Source organism: Myotis yumanensis, unplaced genomic scaffold, assembly GCF_028538775.1.
Source record: "Myotis yumanensis isolate MYYU_CA2020_CCGP unplaced genomic scaffold, mMyoYum1.0.hap1 SCAF_15, whole genome shotgun sequence".
NCBI classification, from domain to species: Eukaryota; Metazoa; Chordata; class Mammalia; order Chiroptera; family Vespertilionidae; genus Myotis; species Myotis yumanensis.
The window spans coordinates 8,448,447-8,466,660 of record NW_027223766.1 but is presented as its reverse complement, the minus strand read 5'-3'; the positions used below and the strand labels follow the sequence as shown (position 1 = coordinate 8,466,660).

The window sequence follows — 18,214 nt, the reverse complement described above, 5'->3', positions numbered from 1 at the left end:
ACAGGGTGGGGTAAGCAGGATTCCAATGGTGGGGCTATTGCTTCCCCTCACCCACAAAACACACACACACTAATTCAGTCCTGATATGGTCTACTCTGTAAATCCTTGGTTATAATGCTTTTCTCCAGCTACTCTTGGTCATTCAGGAAGATTTTCCACACTTTAGTTGTATTTTCAGTTTGGTCCTGGGGGGAGGTGAGTGTAGCTTCCACCTGAGAGGGAGATTTATTATAAGGAATTGACTCCCTTTTGGGGAAGGCTGGGGAAATGTTAACAGAATAAAATTTTTGCAGTGTACTCTGGTCCTTCCTGGAGAGGACCCTGCCTCCTCTTCATTCAGGGGGTTGTGGATCTCTAAACTGGCTTTAGCCTGGGGATCAATTGAGGTGCTATAACTCTCTGATTTTAGGATTCAGATTAGACTTTTGTTCTCTTGGCCTAGAACTTTTTTGCCTGAACAGATCAAGTAAAAATTTAATAGGCTTCCTATATATTTCACTTCTAGAAATACCATGATCAACTAGTCAATGCCATAGGTCTGCATAAGTCAAAGTTTTCTGGTTGCTTGTTTAATTCTACTGTCCATTATGAAACCACATCCCCCTTGCCTTTGGCAGTTGAGTGCCATCTCTTTGCCCCTGCTGTCCAGGATCCAATTACTCTCATAGATTCAGAGAATAAACCGATGATTGCCATTGCTTTTAGGTTTTCCAATAGAGGGTTGCAGTTCTCACTGAGGACTAGCCTATAGTAAAGAGCAAACACAGAGCTCTTCAACAGTGTTGGGCTCCCCTCATAAATTATTTCTCATAGTCGTGAAAAGCCTGTCTTCTGGACCTCCCCACAGGTGAGTAGATCTTAAATGACAATTCCACTCAAACATCCAAATCTCCCTAAGCCTTTGAATTCCTTATTCTACATTATATTAAGATTGTCCAGCATTTTCAATTTGTTCACTGTGTGCCATCTTTTGGTCCATGTTTCAGTCAACAAACCAAACCGTTAGGACCTTCTCTTATTCACCAAGCTGCAGCATTACACACACAATCTTTGTTTAATGATCCTACATCAATACATTTGGCTTGAACCAACTTTTCTTCTGTCATTACTCTGTCGTAATGTCCAACATGTCCTGATTCTCCCATTCTTTTTTTTTTTTTTTTAAATATATATTTTATTGATTTTTTTACAGAGAGGAAGGGAGAGAGATAGAGAGTTAGAAACATCGATGAGAGAGAAACATCGACCAGCTGCCTCCTGCACACCTCCTATTGGGGATGTGCCCGCAACCAAGGTACATGCCCTTGACCGGAATCGAACCTGGGACCTTTCAGTCCGCAGGCCGACACTCTATCCACTGAGCCAAACCGGTTTGGCTCCCATTCTTTATTAGGAGAAAAACACCCACTTAGTGTGAACACATTGGAATTTATATTTATATATATGTAAGATTTCTTAAATTTGGTACATCACATGGAGGGAACACAGGAACAGAGCAAAAAATGGTACAACTAGCCATATTTAACTTCACTGAGTACTCACTGTGGGCCAAGTGCTGGTGCTGTAGACACAGTTCTGTGAGGTAAGTGCCCATTTTGCTTAATGTTACCAATGAGGACACTAGGATAAGAAAGGAACATGAGTAGAAGGTGGCAATAGTGCGATTCAAGTCCAAGTCTGCCTGGCTTCAAATCTTTTAAAAATAATATGTTGGATTAAATTATGGAACCTTTAGATGCTAAATGATTCATAATGCCTCCAGGGTTTCCCTTGTGTCAGAAAAGTTTCACATTTTGGCACATTCTCCTTTGTGTCAAATCTGAGTCTAAAATGTTATGGAAATAAGATTAAGAGGAAATAGCCTCTAATTTTATTTTAGAGCTCAGAAAATGTTCATTATGTCCATTAAATCATGACTTTTGCAGAATTACTGATTCACATAGATACCACGTGTCTTCAGAGAGAACATGTGAATATTAGGGGAATCAGTCTGCCCCTAAAAGGGAGAAATTCTTCTGTACAAATTCTGGTTCAGAAACTAGGAGATGAAAGTAGCCATTGCACCCAACCCTTTTTCAGAAAGTGTGAGGTATTATGTTTGAAAAGCTAATAAAAGCTCCAAATCAGAGACTCAATGGACAGCGAGTTTCAAAAAGATTTACAATTCAGGTTCTCTAGGAGAAAATTATTGATAGCTTTAGGATTTAGTAAGGTCCCTTTGGCTTTTTAATTCAGGTTACATATTCAAATGGTTGTCGTACAAGTTCATTTTGAACCAAAAAGAAAGAATATTCTGTAACTGAACCCAAAGCGGACATCATTGCCCTTTGTCTTGACCAGAGTCACATCCCAGCCCCTTCTTCAGTGTGTAGTAGGCACACAGTGGGGCTCAGCAAAGGTTTTATCCCCACATGGAAGGGAATTTTCTCAGCACTATGTATGAGATTAGGTCACGAGTTTAGGACCAGATACCAAGCCCACTAACTGCATCAGTCATGTTATTAACATTAAATAAGGAAATTTATTCATAAAAAAAGACATAGTGGCTCATGTTAAAGACAATTATTGCCATGTTGTGAAATGTCTGAACTTGGTCCCCTGAGAATAAGCCATCTTGATGTATCTCTTTAGCTTAGCTGAGAAAACTTCAACAACAATAAACACAAAATGTCTGCACTTTTCACACACCAAGAGCAAAAATGTAGGAGCCCCACTCTGGCTGCCTCAGCAGCAGACCCATGTGTGAAGCATAAATAAACTAAAGCTTTCGAAAGCATGTGAAGGATGAGGGCCTTCCACAGATCTCAGGGGCTGCCCTCCCATTCATGTAAACCTACAACAGTGTGGGAATTAAAGGGCAGTGGACAAAGTCTGGGTCCATTTTTTTTTTATCCAGAGACTCAAAATTTGAGAATGGTCAGGTGGAAAAGAGCTCAGGACACCATGGGCGCTATGACGCTCTCCAAAACAGGGCATGAACATGGCTGAGCACCTAGGAGGGGCTTAGAAAGCCAGGATTATGGCTCTCTCTCACACCTTCTGCATGAATGCCCTAGCATGCTGCAATCTGGTTAGTAGGGTTAACCTAGCTTCCCCAGACTTCTTGGAAGAAAAGGAGACTAGCTAAATTAAAAATAAATGCGAACTTCTGAAATGCAACTTAGGAAAATAACACGGTGTTCAAAAATAACTCACAGTTTAAAGCAAGGACGCCAGAGGACAGATCGGGATTTCTGGGGGACCTGCTCTCAGGGCTGCTGCCTGTGTTTAGTTGATAGTGACCTAGAATATATTTCATGAGGAGAATTTTTTAAGAGACATACAGAAAAATAAAACCAGCACATAGGACCAACGCCAGAGACTGGAGTTGCCAGAAACCAGGACTCACCTAGTGGGTATTTACTACCTTCAAACCTCCAAGAAGCACCAACGCCCACGGAGAAGACAGACATGAGGACACCGCAGACACATTGACAGAGAGGTTCAAGATGTGTGACCATTTCAAAATCTGTGGAATCATTGTGTCCCTGCTAACAAAAAACAACTTTTATTCTAATAGTCAATAAGCAAAAATATGAAATAATTGTTCTGGGATAGTCTTTCTGCTCATCAAAGTGCTCCGCAGAGCTTGAGGATCAAACCCAACAGAATCACGCCACACAATCTGAACGTATTTCTCTCACGCCATTGGATGAAGGATACGCTTTATTCAGATCATTCACAAAGCACTTGGGGTTGACCTCATGGGCCAGCAGAGGCCCCGCTGCCTGCCAACCTCCCAGGAACATTTTCTCTGCTCTGACCTGAGTGGCCAGCACCTCCACAGAGCAAAAAGGTCCAAAATGACTCCCTGAGTCCAGTCACAAAGCAGGGATAACACTCCCACATCCCCCACCCTGGGCCAAGCCTGGATGCCAGCCACTTCTGGTCACTGCCACCTAGAATCCTGATTTCCCCACCTACCCAGTCCAGGCTCCACCAAATTCTAGTAAAAAAATATTCTTTACTGGAGGTTGTTCACCATGACACCTCTGCAGTGTGTTCACTAGACAGTATCCAGTGGTCCATTGGTGTCGAAGAATTCTGAAAAACCACAACTTTTGCTCGTAAGTGCTCACAAACCCAGAGCATGTTAGAGAGTCTCCGTATCTAACTCATGCCTCTGTCCCAACACCTCTTGTCCCTTCCTGTCCTCCTTGGTCATTCAGTCCCGAACTTCTTCACTGCAAACTGCCATTGATTTTCATGTGCAAACACCTATCAAACTACCACCCTGGGTGCAGCCAGGCCAGAGGAAGGGAGTGCAGAGGGTGGTGAGCCACCAGTAATAGTCACCCTGGCATACTGAGCCACCAGGTGGCAGCGAATCAGGTGGAGGCTGGGAAACTAAATGTGCAGGCTTTGATCTTCTTTTCTGGCTTTGATAAATTTTCAGGCTTTGATAAATTTTTTAAAAGTTATCCTTATTGTTACAAGTATTATAAATGTCCCCATTGACCCCCATTGCCCCCTCCACCCTAACCCCACACGCCCCCAGGCTTTGATCCTTTTTTCAAATCTTTCTAAATGCTCCATATCACACTTCTCCACAATGAACAGATGCATCTCTGCCTGACCTCTCATAGCCAAGGGACCCAGGACTGCAGAAAAGCAAGTGTCCCCCGAGGATGGGGGGGAGCCTCTTGTACCTGAATGGAAGCACTATCCTCCAGGTTCCCCCAGACAGAGCGGCTCTTGCAGCAGAGGGAGCAGGTTTCCCTACGTGCCAGGAAAGGCGTGGGCCGAGCCACCCGCCCTTCACAGCAATGCCTTCTGGCACCAGAACAGGGTGCATGCCAAGCGAAAAGCTCACCTCAGGAGCTGCAGCGGCAGGCCCACATCAGCAGCTCCCTTCAGGGCACCTTGCTCTGCGTCTGCACGATTTCCTGTCCCTCAGAAGGACTGCGCAGGACAGGAAAGCCCAGAGGGTGGGGTTTTGTGGTCCAACATGGCATCCGTGGAAAAACTTTTCCAAATTGCTTTTGTGTTACATGAAAATGAATAATAGGAGGGGAAGAGTGAGAAAACACTGGGAACAGCTGGAGGATGGGCTTGCCGGTCCTCCATCTTGAAAATCAGATGGATGGTCAGGTGCAGGAACTAATAAGGAAGCAATTCTGCAACAGTGTTTTAGATCCATCGCCAAGGAACAAACTGCCATACTTCTCACCAGAAGGAAGCACACGGACAGCATACTCAGACTCGGCACTGCCATTCGGGGCGCCTTGCGGCCTCCCCCAGAGAGGCTGCTCCGTGGAGACCATCTTAGGGAACACACATCCCAAACATACAGGGGTCTCTCTTCCCAGTGAGGAAAACCATTCCGTTTTGCTGCCAATTGTAAGTAGTTGTTCACTCACTTCTGCTGCCAGGGAAGGCCTGATCCAGTCCCTTCTATGATACTCAAGGACGGTGTGTGACTTGGGAAAATCCGGGGATCCTGCTGGGCCCCGCGTGTAACACCCACCCAGCGTCACCGTGGCTCTAAGAGCCGAAGCACCTGTAGTGCAGATTCGCCGGGAAATCAACACCGAGTCAGATTCGCTGATCAGTTTGGCCATTCCATCAGCTCCTGGAAATGCAGGGTTCCAGCGCAAATCTAGTTCCGCTACAGTCCTGCCACTGTTTCTCATCCTCAGAATGAAAATTCCCACGTACAGGGAAAAGGCTGGATATAGGCAAACCTCCTGAATAAAATGAGAATCCTCTCCCAGCTGGGTTTCTGCAGACTCCCCCTACCAAACAGGAGCCTCAACGGCTGAACTTTTCTGTGGCTTCATGTTTAAAGCACTCACAACCATCAAATACGCATACTGTTTTAACATAAAACAATAGAAAGTGAGAAGGCTGTTTCATTGCTTTTCCATCTTTGACTCAGACATGCAAAGGCTATTCTGGGCTGACTTTTACAGGAAGTATCCGAAACCCTAGGAGAAATGAAGTTCCTGTAAGATTTCCAGCCCAACTTACTGTTTGCGACTATTTGAGACATTTCAGACGGGTTGCTACGGAAGACCCAAACATGTGGATGCTAACCTGACCTGAACCAACAGCTTTGGAATTTTACACCTCACTCCTGGAAATATCTCTGCGTGCTGCAGCTTGCAGCTCCCCAAGGCGCTGTCTGCTGGGAGTAAGTCACCTTTACATACACCTGTTCTGCCCAGCACGGCTGGGAAGCCAATAGCAGCCCTGTGGTGCTCCTTCCAACTTTATAATTCTCAGATTCCTTCTCTATGGTCTGTGCAACCACCGAGTTTTAAAAACAAGCCCACTGGAAGGCTCCATCGTTGGATGATCATAAGAAGGCTTTATAATAAATCCACTTGAAGCAACTCAGAACAGGTATCAGCTAGAGGGACAATTATACCATACGTGATGCCAAGAAATTGTGCCAGTTTTTACCTGTTAAAGTAATTGGGAAATAGACCTGTGCTTGCTGAAAATTTTACTTGTACATGCATGCACCATGAGGGAGGGTGAGCAGGTGTTTGTAAACCACAGTTATATTCTTAACAATGATCCCTGACTCATTAAAAAAGAATGCTTTGTGCTCAAACTCTTACAACAGTGGGGAAAATGCCCTGTGGAGCTTGAAAGCCTGATCAGATGATCAGTATTTCGATGCAGAAGAAAGTGTCTACTATTGAGCACGAATTTTTACAACTGACATGCTTTGGGGTGCTCTTTATTTAAAAGAAAACAGTTTGAAATTTTTATTCTTCACTCTTCTCTGCTGACAAACAGTAGGAAAGGAAATAGGCCATGGCCCACGGACACCATCAGCCACTTCCTGGTCCTCAGGACTGTCATTTGCCTAGCAGCAGCATTTTCCCTGCGCTGGTTGGAAAAATACCACAGTAAGGGAACAAAGAGACAATCAAGTAATTTATTGAGCAATCCTGCTGAGAAATGAATCCTCGTGTTAAGCCAAATCTAACTGCACAGAGACACTAAACAAGTGCCTCCATGATAATCAATAAGGAATATTTTCATGATGCCATACTATGAGTGAGACTCTTCTCAAGAGTGTGCAAAGCACAGTGAATACATATGTACATAGGGAGTTGCATCTGTATTCTCCACACTAATTTATAATTAAAATGGAGTGTAAATAAGACAAGTTTTCAGGACAAAGGAAATATAATTTGAGGTTTCTTTCTATCTCCTCTGGCTGCCCACTTCTTTTCTGGGTTAGAACCTGTCCAGTGTGGACCCTCTTGTCTTCTTTCTGTCTTCTATGAGCAGCTGCTTCTAAGAGAAATCCGAAACCCAGGTGTTAGCAGACTCCAATCCTCAGCATCCTGTACAAGCACAAGCCCAGGTGAATCCTGCACTTTTGTTTCTAGCTGCTTCCTCCATGGCCTCCGCAAACAAAGCTATTGTATTCAGGAAGCAGTTGCCTGTCTATTCTTGGTCTGTGGTCTGTGGTCAACCCATTGTGGTCAATATTGTGGTTTCCTCCTAGCTGTTTATTCCATGTTTAATGTTGCCAACTTATTGCCATCTTATCTCTTTCCCCAAAAGACCTTTCTATAGTGCACTCCTAACCATTAACTACTTACAAACAGAGATCAGTGAACATTTTTCCTTTTAGCATGGGCATTCAGAGGCCCAAAGTCCACTTCTTCTTGTATTCACAATGCAAAAATTAGTGAAAAATATTGGATCTAAGCCAACCTTGGAGGATTTCATTTGACAAGGCCCATAATGCTCAGAGTTATAGGAGCAAGTGGCGGGAAGATGTGAGACCCAGACTCTCAGACAGACCAAACCCAGGAGTCATCTACGAAAATGGATGGAGGTGAACCCTGTGCGCATGTAAGCCCAAGGTAGTGCAGGTGGGCTGCCCATTGGATTCACAGAATAGAAAATATCCAACATAGTCCACCAATTTCCACCTGCACTACATTGCAATTATCTATGCTATTGGTTGTGGGTCAAGCTGTATAACTGAGGCTCCCATCCATCCATCTACCTCTCTCAGCAGCTTTGACTGCAATGTAAAGTGCTTGCATATTTCAAAGGAGCCCCGGGGAGGGCCCTGCAGCTGAGAAATCCAAATCTGAGCACAGGGACCTCGGTTAACCAGCAGACAGCCACATTTTATCTTACAGCTTCAGAGTCAAATAAATTTGCTTATAAAACCTTAATTAGGTCTTAAAATTGTTACAGCACTGTTACAAGGGGGCATGGTGAGCACAGTAAAGTGTCCATTCCCTAATGGTGCATTTATCTTAATTTAACTCCATTTGGAAAAGCAATGTCCACCATACAACAGCCATCTCACTCTGTGAGAAGTTCTAAAGGCAGAACAAAGAATATCATTTTCTCTGTTTATTATCCCCATCCTCCACATCTACATGTTACAGCCAACGTACAGAAACCCCCTTCTCCAAGTAAACTAAAATGCTTAGGGTCATGCAAAACCACTAGAATTACTGGCTGGCTTTCGGGTGAGCACTGTCAGTAAATTCCTGCCCTGAGTGGAAAATGCTTCCAAAGTCAGCTTTTCGAACTCATCAAAGACAACCTGCAGACCTTTCTCATGATTGCCATTGTTTTTCCCCCAGATGCATCCTGAATCCTGAGCCTTCCACATTTGTGTCTCTAATAAGCCATTTGCAAATGATCTTCATATTTCAGTTCGTCTCAAATGGTTTTAAAGTTCTCAGGCTTTGACTCACACACAAACACACACACGTACACACACTCACACACCACACACACACAAACACACACACCACACACACACACACACACACACTCACAAACACAAAATGTTGTTTTATTTATCCGCACATTTCCTTTTGGCCTTTCCAGAGACGGAATCCAAAAGCACGTTGGTGTGTGTTTCTGGGAAGCTTCGTGACACTAGGAGAGTCGGCAAGTTCTACTTCATGCCAACATATCCTCTTTCTGACACTCTTCTTGACCAACTGGCTACCCTTACCACTCAACACTGACCCATGTGTTCCCAATGGCGATGATGAGAGACTTCCAAACTCATGTTCACAAACTAAGCAGGAACAGGGAACCCTCACCCTCTGTGTTCTAGAGCAATGATGAGTCAGATGGCAGTTCGAAGTCCACCAGGGAGAAGAGCCAGAGCAGTGTGTTCTGTAGCTCTGCGTGTCTCTCTCTATGCGTTTAGCAGCCATTTCACAAGGGCTGATAACGCGACCGACCGACCAACCGTGGAGTACCCAGTCCAAGGACAGCTGACTTGAATGACAGTGATGAGAGAAACAGAATCTCAAGGTTCAGTCCTCACTTGGGGATTCCTCTTCAGAAGGGGCAACTGCCGCCTTCTACTTTCCCAACTCCTCTCTTCCTCAAACGCACCCTCCAGATACCATATCCATTTGGCAGATGGAGAGGGGGTGGGTACGAGGGTCAGTGACAGGCCCTGTGGCCCCTCCTCCTCAAGGGTGTCCCAGGTTTCAAGGGACCTGGCGTATATGGCATACTGTTCTCAATATGTTTGCTCCCCTTCTTAGCACTATGTGTTTTAACCAAGGTCACCTCTCTGAGAAAGGTTGTTTCCCCAGGTGGGGATTTTTCCCTGGAGTTAGGGATTCACAAGCCTAAGGAAGGGAATAATCAGTAAAACCCCTTAACTAAGTGCCAGGCGGGTAGTTAATCATTTTAACTAGGAACAATCACCCTTAAGCTACATAAGCTTTACTTAGGATAATCTTCTTCAGTTACTCCCTTGTAGCTTAACAGAACAATAGAGTAGTGACCTTGGAATGGAGATAACAGACGCCCTAACATTTGGAATAGAATGGATAGGATTAAAATCAACTGGTATAAATACAGATGTAGCAGGAGAATCAAGACAGAACCTGGAGTTGCAGAGCCGCCTTCCTACAGTCACAGAGCCAACTCCGTGCAGGGAAGGTCCAAAACGACTTCGACCTCAACCAGGCACCTCACAGTTCAGCCAGCCCCGCCCGTACCACAGCGCCCACTCGCCACGCTGTTCCTGAAGCCAAGCGACCACCGCCCGCCTGGGACCCCGCAACCAAAGTGAGGGACCAACGTGCTGACACTCGGGTTCAAGCCAAGGCATATTCTGTGCCCGCCATGACCGACCAAGTGGACATGTCTCTGGACGACATCATTCAGCTGAACCGGAGCCAGCGGGGCGGCCGGGGCCGTGGCAGGGGCTGGGGCCCAGGCCGGGCCGGTTCCCAGGGAGGCCGTGGTGGTGGCAGAGCGCAGGCCGCAGCCCGAATGAGCCGGGGCGGCGGGCCCATCCGGAACCGAAACCGGGCGGCCCTCATCCAAGGCGGCGCTGCAGGCGGCCGAGGCAGGAACCGGCCTGCGCCCTACAGCCGGGCCCAGACAGCTTCCCGCCAGGTGCAGCACGACCTTTTCCATGGCGGCTTCCGCGCGGGCCCCGGCGTGGAGATGGGAGGCAAACTAGTGGTGTCCAACCTGGACTTCCGAGTGTCCGACGCGGACATCCAGGAGCTGTTTGCGGACTGCGGGACTCTGAAGAAGGCCGGCGTGCACTACGACCGCTCTGGCCGCAGCCTGGGAACGGCCCACGTGCACTTTGAGCGGAAGGCAGACGCCCTGACAGCCATGCAGCAGTACCACGGCGTCCCCTTGGACGGCCGCCCCATGAACATCCAGCTCGTCACCTCACAGGGAGACATGCAGAGCAGGCCGGGACCCAGTGTCAACAGAGGCTGGATGACTAGGAACCGAGGATCTGGAGGCTTCGGTGGAGGCGCCCGCGGAGGCAACCGGGGCAGAGGCAGGGGCACCGGCCGGAGTTCCAGGCAGCAGATCTCTGCGGAGGAGCTGGATGCCCAGCTGGATGCTTACAACGCGATGATGGACACCAGCTAAGGCACCAGCAAGTCCGTGCGTGCAGCTAGGCCTGGGCCACCTGGCCACACAACCTGGCCACAGAACCTGGCTGGAGAACCTGGCTACCCTGCTCATCACCTGAACCCTTTTTCCGTGTCATTCCTTCCTCGCTGACTCCGTCCACACCCTTGGGAACCCCTGGACCTGCTGGGGCTGGACCCCAACAGAGCAGAATGCGCTCATCGCCAGGGCCGGGCTGGCCAAGGTCTTCGTCGGGGAGGTGGTGGAAGAGGCCCTGGACGGACGTGTGCGTGAGCTGCGGGGGTGGGGCGGGGGGGGGGGGGGGGCGAACGCCGCCCCTGCAACCCCAGCATCGCAGGGAGGCGGTGCGCAGCTTGAGCGCCAAGGGCAAAGTGTCCAACGTCAAGCCCAGAGATGTCCTGTTCCCCTAGGACGCATGCCTGGGGCCCAGGGTGCGGCCTTCCTGGGGCCGGGACTGCGGGCGCTGCAGCGCCTCTGTCTCCCTTGCTCCGCGGACCATTCACCCAGGACGGATCCCGTTTTCCTCAAAATTGCCCCACCTGGGCCGCCACTCTTGCAAGGCACCTGGAGGCATGGAGCTGGCTGGGTGAGCCGAGGCGGGTGAAGAAGACCGCCTGCCAGGAAGGAGCCCGCACCCTCGGGTGGAGAGCTGCTGGGACAGAGGACCGGCTCTCCCTCCCGAGGCTGGACCCTGCTTTCCCAGGGAGCCTGGGGGTGGTGGCTGGGACATGGGCGGCTTCTTCCCGCTGCCCTTGGGGAGATGACACCACGCCAACCCTTTCATTGCCGACCCTCTTCCCCGAAGGACGCGGGGAGAGCAGGAGACCTGAGAAGGTGCGTGATTGTGAATCCTGACCTTGAGCCCGTGTTTTGTTTTGTTTTATTCCCCTGATCACGAACCTGTTTTACCTTGCACAAATAAAGATAAAATCCACAAAAAAAAATAAATAAATAAAGTTCTCAGGCTTTGAAGTGGGCAGATCCATTAATTTCAAGACAGACTACCTGAACTTAGTCCATCAACAAGCTCTTCCTGAGAGCACGTCTCTCGCGAGCTCGTTGATGGCAGGCCTTAGGGTGTCCTAGGCAGTTTGCAGGTGTCACCTCCCAAAGCTACCTTTACAGGATGTTATTAAGTAGATAGCATTATTACTCCCAACATTACAGATGAGGGAACTCACACGGAGCATTGAAGTCCCTTGCACAGGTCACATAGCAAAGAGATAACATCTGATGCTTTAACCAGACCATCCACCTCAAAAGTCAGAGCACTACACCACAGCGGGGCCAGAGGATACAGGTAAACAAAATGTCCCCAGATCCCGGCTGGTAGATCTGACAAGGGACAACACAGAGATTAAACAAATGCTCATCATGTATTCAATAATTGCAGGACAAATAGAAAGTACAGGTTACTATGGAAACATGCAATAGTGGCATCTTGCAAACTGTGTAGTTTCCTTATATAGAAACACATATTGCCTAATAGAGAAAAGGGAGAGTGCTCAGCACACCCATTTTCCCTCCTCTGGATCTGGATCCCTCACTATAACAGGTTGCATTTTTAATAGGATGCTGAAAAAATATATAAAATACCTATAATCTTTGTTAATTTGCTATCATTTAAAAACCTAAGAAAATTAACACACAAATATAACCTTATGAAAAATACTAGAGTGACATCATTTATGTTTTCCCCAAGACAGTGTACAGTCCTCTGAGTTAAAAGTAAGCATTTTCCCTCAAGATTTAGATATGAAAGTGGAAATAAGCAAATGTAGCTTTCTATGTATATTTTTTATTAGAATTTGATTTTCAGAGAAAACTCAGCTTTCAGCAAAAGTTTTCTCTCTTATGAAGTGGAGATGGCACAATATTGAAGTACAAACGTAAGCTAAGGAGAGGAAACTTGGCCAACTTTCTCTTTTATAGTGATTTTTTAAATGACTTATGAGGAAAGGCATAGAAGATGCTGATCAGACTAAAATATTTTAATTTATCCATTAATTTACTAATCTTTGCCATTCTCATAATAGTATCAGCTAGCATGTGTTGAGCATGTATTATTATGTCTCAAGTACTACACTTTGTCGTTGACATATTTATGCCTTTTTATGCAGATACTGTCACAACTGTTTCACAAAATCTGGGAAACAATTGTTACTGGTGGATGCGCAGTATCCTCTTCCCCAGTGCGTGCTGGATGTGGGGTCCTTATAATATCTCAAGAAAAATAATTTTCTGAGACTCACGTGGAAGAATGAGTTATTTGTATTTGTGTGGAATTACATCCCTGGGTTTCCAAAGTCCCATTTCCCTTAGTCTGGTCTTGGAAGAAATGCAGTTGGGGATTCAGTAGCGCTAAAAGCAAAGCCAGTGTCCAGACTTTCCATTTCATAGTGGCATTGGGTCCGGTACAGCACCAGGCTGGTTGCAGTCCATTAGTCCATTGTGTGGAGCCCACATGGCCCATAGCCATGCAAAAGAACAGGATCATCAGAGTGACCAAGAGAGTGCAAACCAAGAGGGCCAAACGCCAGGAGAGAAAACAGCTTTGTTTAGGGGATTAAATATTCCAAATCATCCCAGTGTTTAATCATCCCATGCCTACTCTGGCCAGTGACTCCCAGGTGTGACTGACAGACAAGTACCTTCCCTATTTCACCCAGACTTAGCTGGGCATGTGTCTATCTCCCTCTGTCCAGTCCCTTCCCCCAAAAGGTCTATGGGGAATGGACTAGTGGCTCCCTGGGGAGTGTTGACTGCAGCTTCCAGAGAGAGCTGCACAAGTGGCATGCCTATACTACTTGGGTTTCCCCTTTCTTCTCTCCTGCTATTAATAACTAGGTGAATTACAACTGTATCAGAATCATTGGAATAACCAGCTTCTATGGAGTGTGCTTGCTCCTTACAATACCAAGTGTTATTTAGTCTAACAAACTTTTCCTGTTGATTAGCAGTTTAACATCTGAATCCTCAGCCTATTTGAGGGAAGGAGACCCGTTTTTCCTCCATGGACACCCACGTGCCTTCATCCTGTCTTTCAGACGGGCCATTTAATCGAGAGAAAATGGTTCCCTCTCAGCAATACTTAGCAAGTCTCCCCACGGCACAGTGGAGCTGAGTCCTGAAGCAGCACAAGACTCTCAACCAGGCCTCAGGGCCACCAAGGTCCAGCCATTCTTGGTTCTTGATCATTTTCTAAACCTACTTCTGCAATTGTGCCATGGTAGCCTTCTCATAAGTTCTTTCCCTGCTTAAATTAACCAGAAGTCATCTATGTTGTTTGCAACCCAGCATTCTACCTAAAACACATGCATTTTCTTAATTGATCCTAATGCAAACAAAGGAAGTAGGCACTTTACTGTGCCCATTTTATAGACAAGAAGCCAAAGGACAGAAAGGTTAGACACTTTACTCAAGACTGCATACCTGGTGCTTGTGTTGAAACCTTGAGCAGTCTGCCTGAAAACCCAACTCGGAGAGATTTAATAACCTCCCCCAAGAAACTCTGTGTGGAGTCATTATCTGGTTCCACTGCAACAACTGCCTTTCTTTTATGATGAGTTCAACTGAGACACAGGGGAGACACCGAGTAGCAGAAGAGTGGGTCCCAGATATTGCTGCAATCCATAACGTAACACTTCATGGTTTGTCCCCCTGAGTCCGAGGACCTTTCTAATGCCCCATATCTCCACTATACTTCTGGACAGCAAGCCTGCCCTTTCCAAGTGGAGCTCTGACCTCTTCACTGTGACTTCATCCCAACACACTGAGGGTTGAATGAGGTCCTGCAGGAGGGAACATTATTTAACATTGACTTCTAGGAGGTAGTTCTCCTGGCCTCACAGGGGAGGAGAGACCCCTACTGTTCTTGCACCTGCAGCCAGGCAAAGGGAAGTTTCTTCTTCTTTTTTAAAATTCTTTTATTTCCATAAATCTCGGGCCTCTTAAACTCCCAAACTCTGCATAAAGGTACAGTGTTCCCCCTTCACAAACAGCACACTGTGCTCTCATTTCCCATCAAGGCAAGGGTCACCAACTGCCTGCTGAAAACAGTCTTTCCTTTGAGAAATGTTTGTGTTGCTTACTTTCCCAGTAGTCCCGAATCTTCTTTCCTTATCCACTCAAAGGTGCTGTATTGATAACAACTTCAGCCCCACCCTCCTGCCCCCGCCCCCAGGGTTCACAGCAAAGGGAAGACCCTGAAAGAGATGAACTCCATGCCCCTGAGGAACTGTGAAGATGCTGGGAATGGGCTGAGCCCCTGGGACCACTGTGGAAAGCAGTCATGGGGGGCTCCACAGACAGGCAGCCCTTGACCACATTAACTTCTCAGAGGCTTCTTCTTCAGATGAAAATGAAAGAAGAGACACTTCTGAAACGGTTCATTCTGCTTTTCTGCCAGGGACTCATCGCCAGAGTCAAGTTGCTGATTGTTTCAAATTATATTTTCAATACAATGGAGAAGGAAGAGAAAAAGAAGAGTGGGAATTGGAGGAAATTCTCACCTCTGATTTCCATTTCAGGGGGGCTACTGAGCATTTGGATTTGAAGAGTGGGCTAATCTAGCAAGTTCATGAGGGGTTGGTCAGATTGGTATCTTTTTGTGCTCCTGGGTACAGACTCTTTTAGATCAAACAACTTAGATCGGCGGTTCTCAACCTGTGGGTCGCGACCTTTTGGGAGACGAACGACCCTTTCACAGGGGTCGCCTAAGACCATCGGAAAACATATATAATTACATATTGTTTTTGTGATTAATCACTATGCTTTCATTATGTTCAATTTGTAACAATGAAAATACATCCTGCATATCAGATATTTACATTATGATTCATAACAGTAGCAAAATTACAGTTATGAAGTAGCAACGAAAATAATTTTATGGTTGGGGGTCACCACAACATGAGGAACTGTATTAAAGGGTCGCGGCATTAGGAAAGTTGAGAACCACTGACATTGATGAACAGAAAACTACTTTTTTAAATCCCTAAGGTGAAATAAGTCATTCCATGTGTTTTTCTTATCAAGACTTTCTATATTGTGTATGTTTTGTATAATGTCTATATACACTACAAAACGTATTAACTGTCAAAATAATCAGACTATTACATACAGACACATGCATATACACAAATTGAAAATTTTCACTTTTTTACTTTTTGCCACAGAAAAATTGTATTAGGTAATTTGCTCTAGGCAGTTTAGAATTTGTCTCATCAATTGAAACTTTGAAGAGTGTATTCGAGTGAAAATAACAAAAAAAAAAAATCCCTGTGTTCTTAACTTACTCTGACATCGACACCAATAATACTTGGGGTCCTTTTGAAGTACCATGTCCAAGGCATCACCTTGACTCTGAGGAGCGGATAAACTGCGTTCATGGACAACTCCAGGGAAAAACGCCCACCACACAGGCCACAGCACCTCCTCCTGGCTGCAGGCAAGTCTTAGCAAAGTGGTTACTTCCCCTCCCCACAGTGCGGTGAAAAGGAACCCCAAGCACACAGCACAAGTTCTCCTGCTGAGGTGGAAATCTTTGGGGAAGTGAGTTTTATGGGACAGCTGGGAGAGAGCGCTCTTCTCTATGGAGGCCTCTCTTGGAGTGGGAAGAATAGGGAGTCTCCCTGGTAGGATATGAGGGGATTTTCCAATCATTCTCACCTACACAAGTGACCCAATTTTAGCATTAATTTATATTTTTTAAAAATTTTTTAAAGCAACTGTCCTGAAACTGTAAAACTCTGTGACTGAGAGGCAACAGTCTCTGGAGGTGAGGGTCAGCCGCTGAGATGCGCCAGCCTGAAGCCTTCCTCCTCTAGCCCCCAGACACCGAGTTAAAGAGGGCAGTTGAAGAGTGGTGAGCAAATGCACTTCTTGCTACCCTCTCCTAGAAACTATACTGAGATGAGCTGGGTGCAGCAGCATATGGAGTGCATGGGTAAAGATCTAGATACTGAGGCAGAACCAGGTGGGATGAACTGTCTTACCATCCCACCGCTTATCAATACTTTTTTTTAAAAAGGAAAAATGGAACTACACCTGAGAAACTAGTCCATGTGTATCACATGTCATCGGTGAAGTTAATGGGGAAAAGTGATGGAACTTTTAGTTGGATTCTTAATCACAACTGACAGCACTTAATTTCCTCTGGCGACGGCTCGGGTCACAGTGTGCACTCGGCACCCCTGGTGTCCCCAGTCTCGGAGTGCCCCAGTCCCCCTTCAGGCCGCAGATAAAATCCATTTTCTGTCTTTCTTGGGAATGGTGGGAGGACACGGAGGTAGAGAGAGAATCAGGTTTAAATACCAAGAAAATGAAAACAGATGCGTGGAGAGGAGAGACTAGTGGGAGTGGCGGGACCAGAAGCAGTTCCCAGAGCGGGCAGCATCTGCGCCCCATTCCTCCGCCCCCCCACCCGACCCCCCACATCCCTAGGAGGGGCCGGCGCCAAGCGGGAATCGCTCCTCTGGGGAGAGAGCCCTCTCTTGGATGCCTCGGCGCGGACTTTTTCCATAAATGTTTTCAATTAACTGCGAGAGCCTGGGGCGGGGCGGGAGGGGTGGGGCGCGCTGCAGGAGGGAGAGGATGAGAAGGAGACCAGTCCTTCAAACCAGTGGGGAGACTGGTGCAAGCCTCGCTCCCTTGCGGGCACAGACAGCTCCCGATGGCCCCACGCGGCCGGGTGCGGGGGGAGCGCAGCGAGCCGGCCCTGGAGCCACCGCGGCCACCGCCTGCCTGGCGGGCGCAGCGCCATCCATCACTGCCGCCCGGAGCCAGACACTCGGGTCGGTGCCTCCCAGGACGCGGGGGCGGGGTCCGCCAGCCCCTCCCGCAGCCCCTCCCGCAGCCCTTCCCGCCCCGGCTGCTGCCTCACCAACAGGCTGATCACAGCTCCTCCTGGCCGCCGGGACCTGCTTCTGCAGCGGCTGCGGGTAGGGAGAGGAAGTCATCCTGCGACACGGGAGGCCACCTGACCGTGCTCCTGGAACTGTGTGGTCTCGGCCAAGGGAACCCCGACAAGGACCCGGGAGAAGCAGGAGGAGCGCTGGGGCGGGGGCTCGGTGCTTACGGTACACACCGGGCGCTGTGCGCCTGGCAGACTCGTTCACCATAAATAGCAATTCTGACAGGTGCATTTCAGACAACTCCCCACCAATTCATTCCAGGCCCTACCTGTGGGGACATGGGGTCAGACGCAGAGGAAGGGCCCGGTGAAGCCAGGGACGGTGCTGTGCTCGAGTGCACAACCCAGGAGCAGGCCCGGGAGCTTCAGCCTGTGCGAGGAGCCTGGCCGAACTGCGCA

General features: G+C 47.5%; 1 long non-coding RNA gene and 1 pseudogene across 1 annotated transcript in view; one reads left to right on the top strand and one right to left on the bottom strand.

Moving 5' to 3' along the window:
* The window catches only part of LOC138993511 (uncharacterized), a 43,999-nt gene extending 26,180 nt beyond the window's left edge, over positions 1-17,819 (bottom strand). Inside the window, exon 1 of the long non-coding RNA XR_011468273.1 lies at positions 17,786-17,819. This is a non-coding gene — a long non-coding RNA (uncharacterized lncRNA). The remainder of the gene's footprint in view (positions 1-17,785) is intronic.
* LOC138993374 (THO complex subunit 4 pseudogene) lies at positions 10,129-10,902 on the top strand (annotated as a pseudogene).
* Positions 17,820-18,214: the final 395 nt, after the last annotated feature.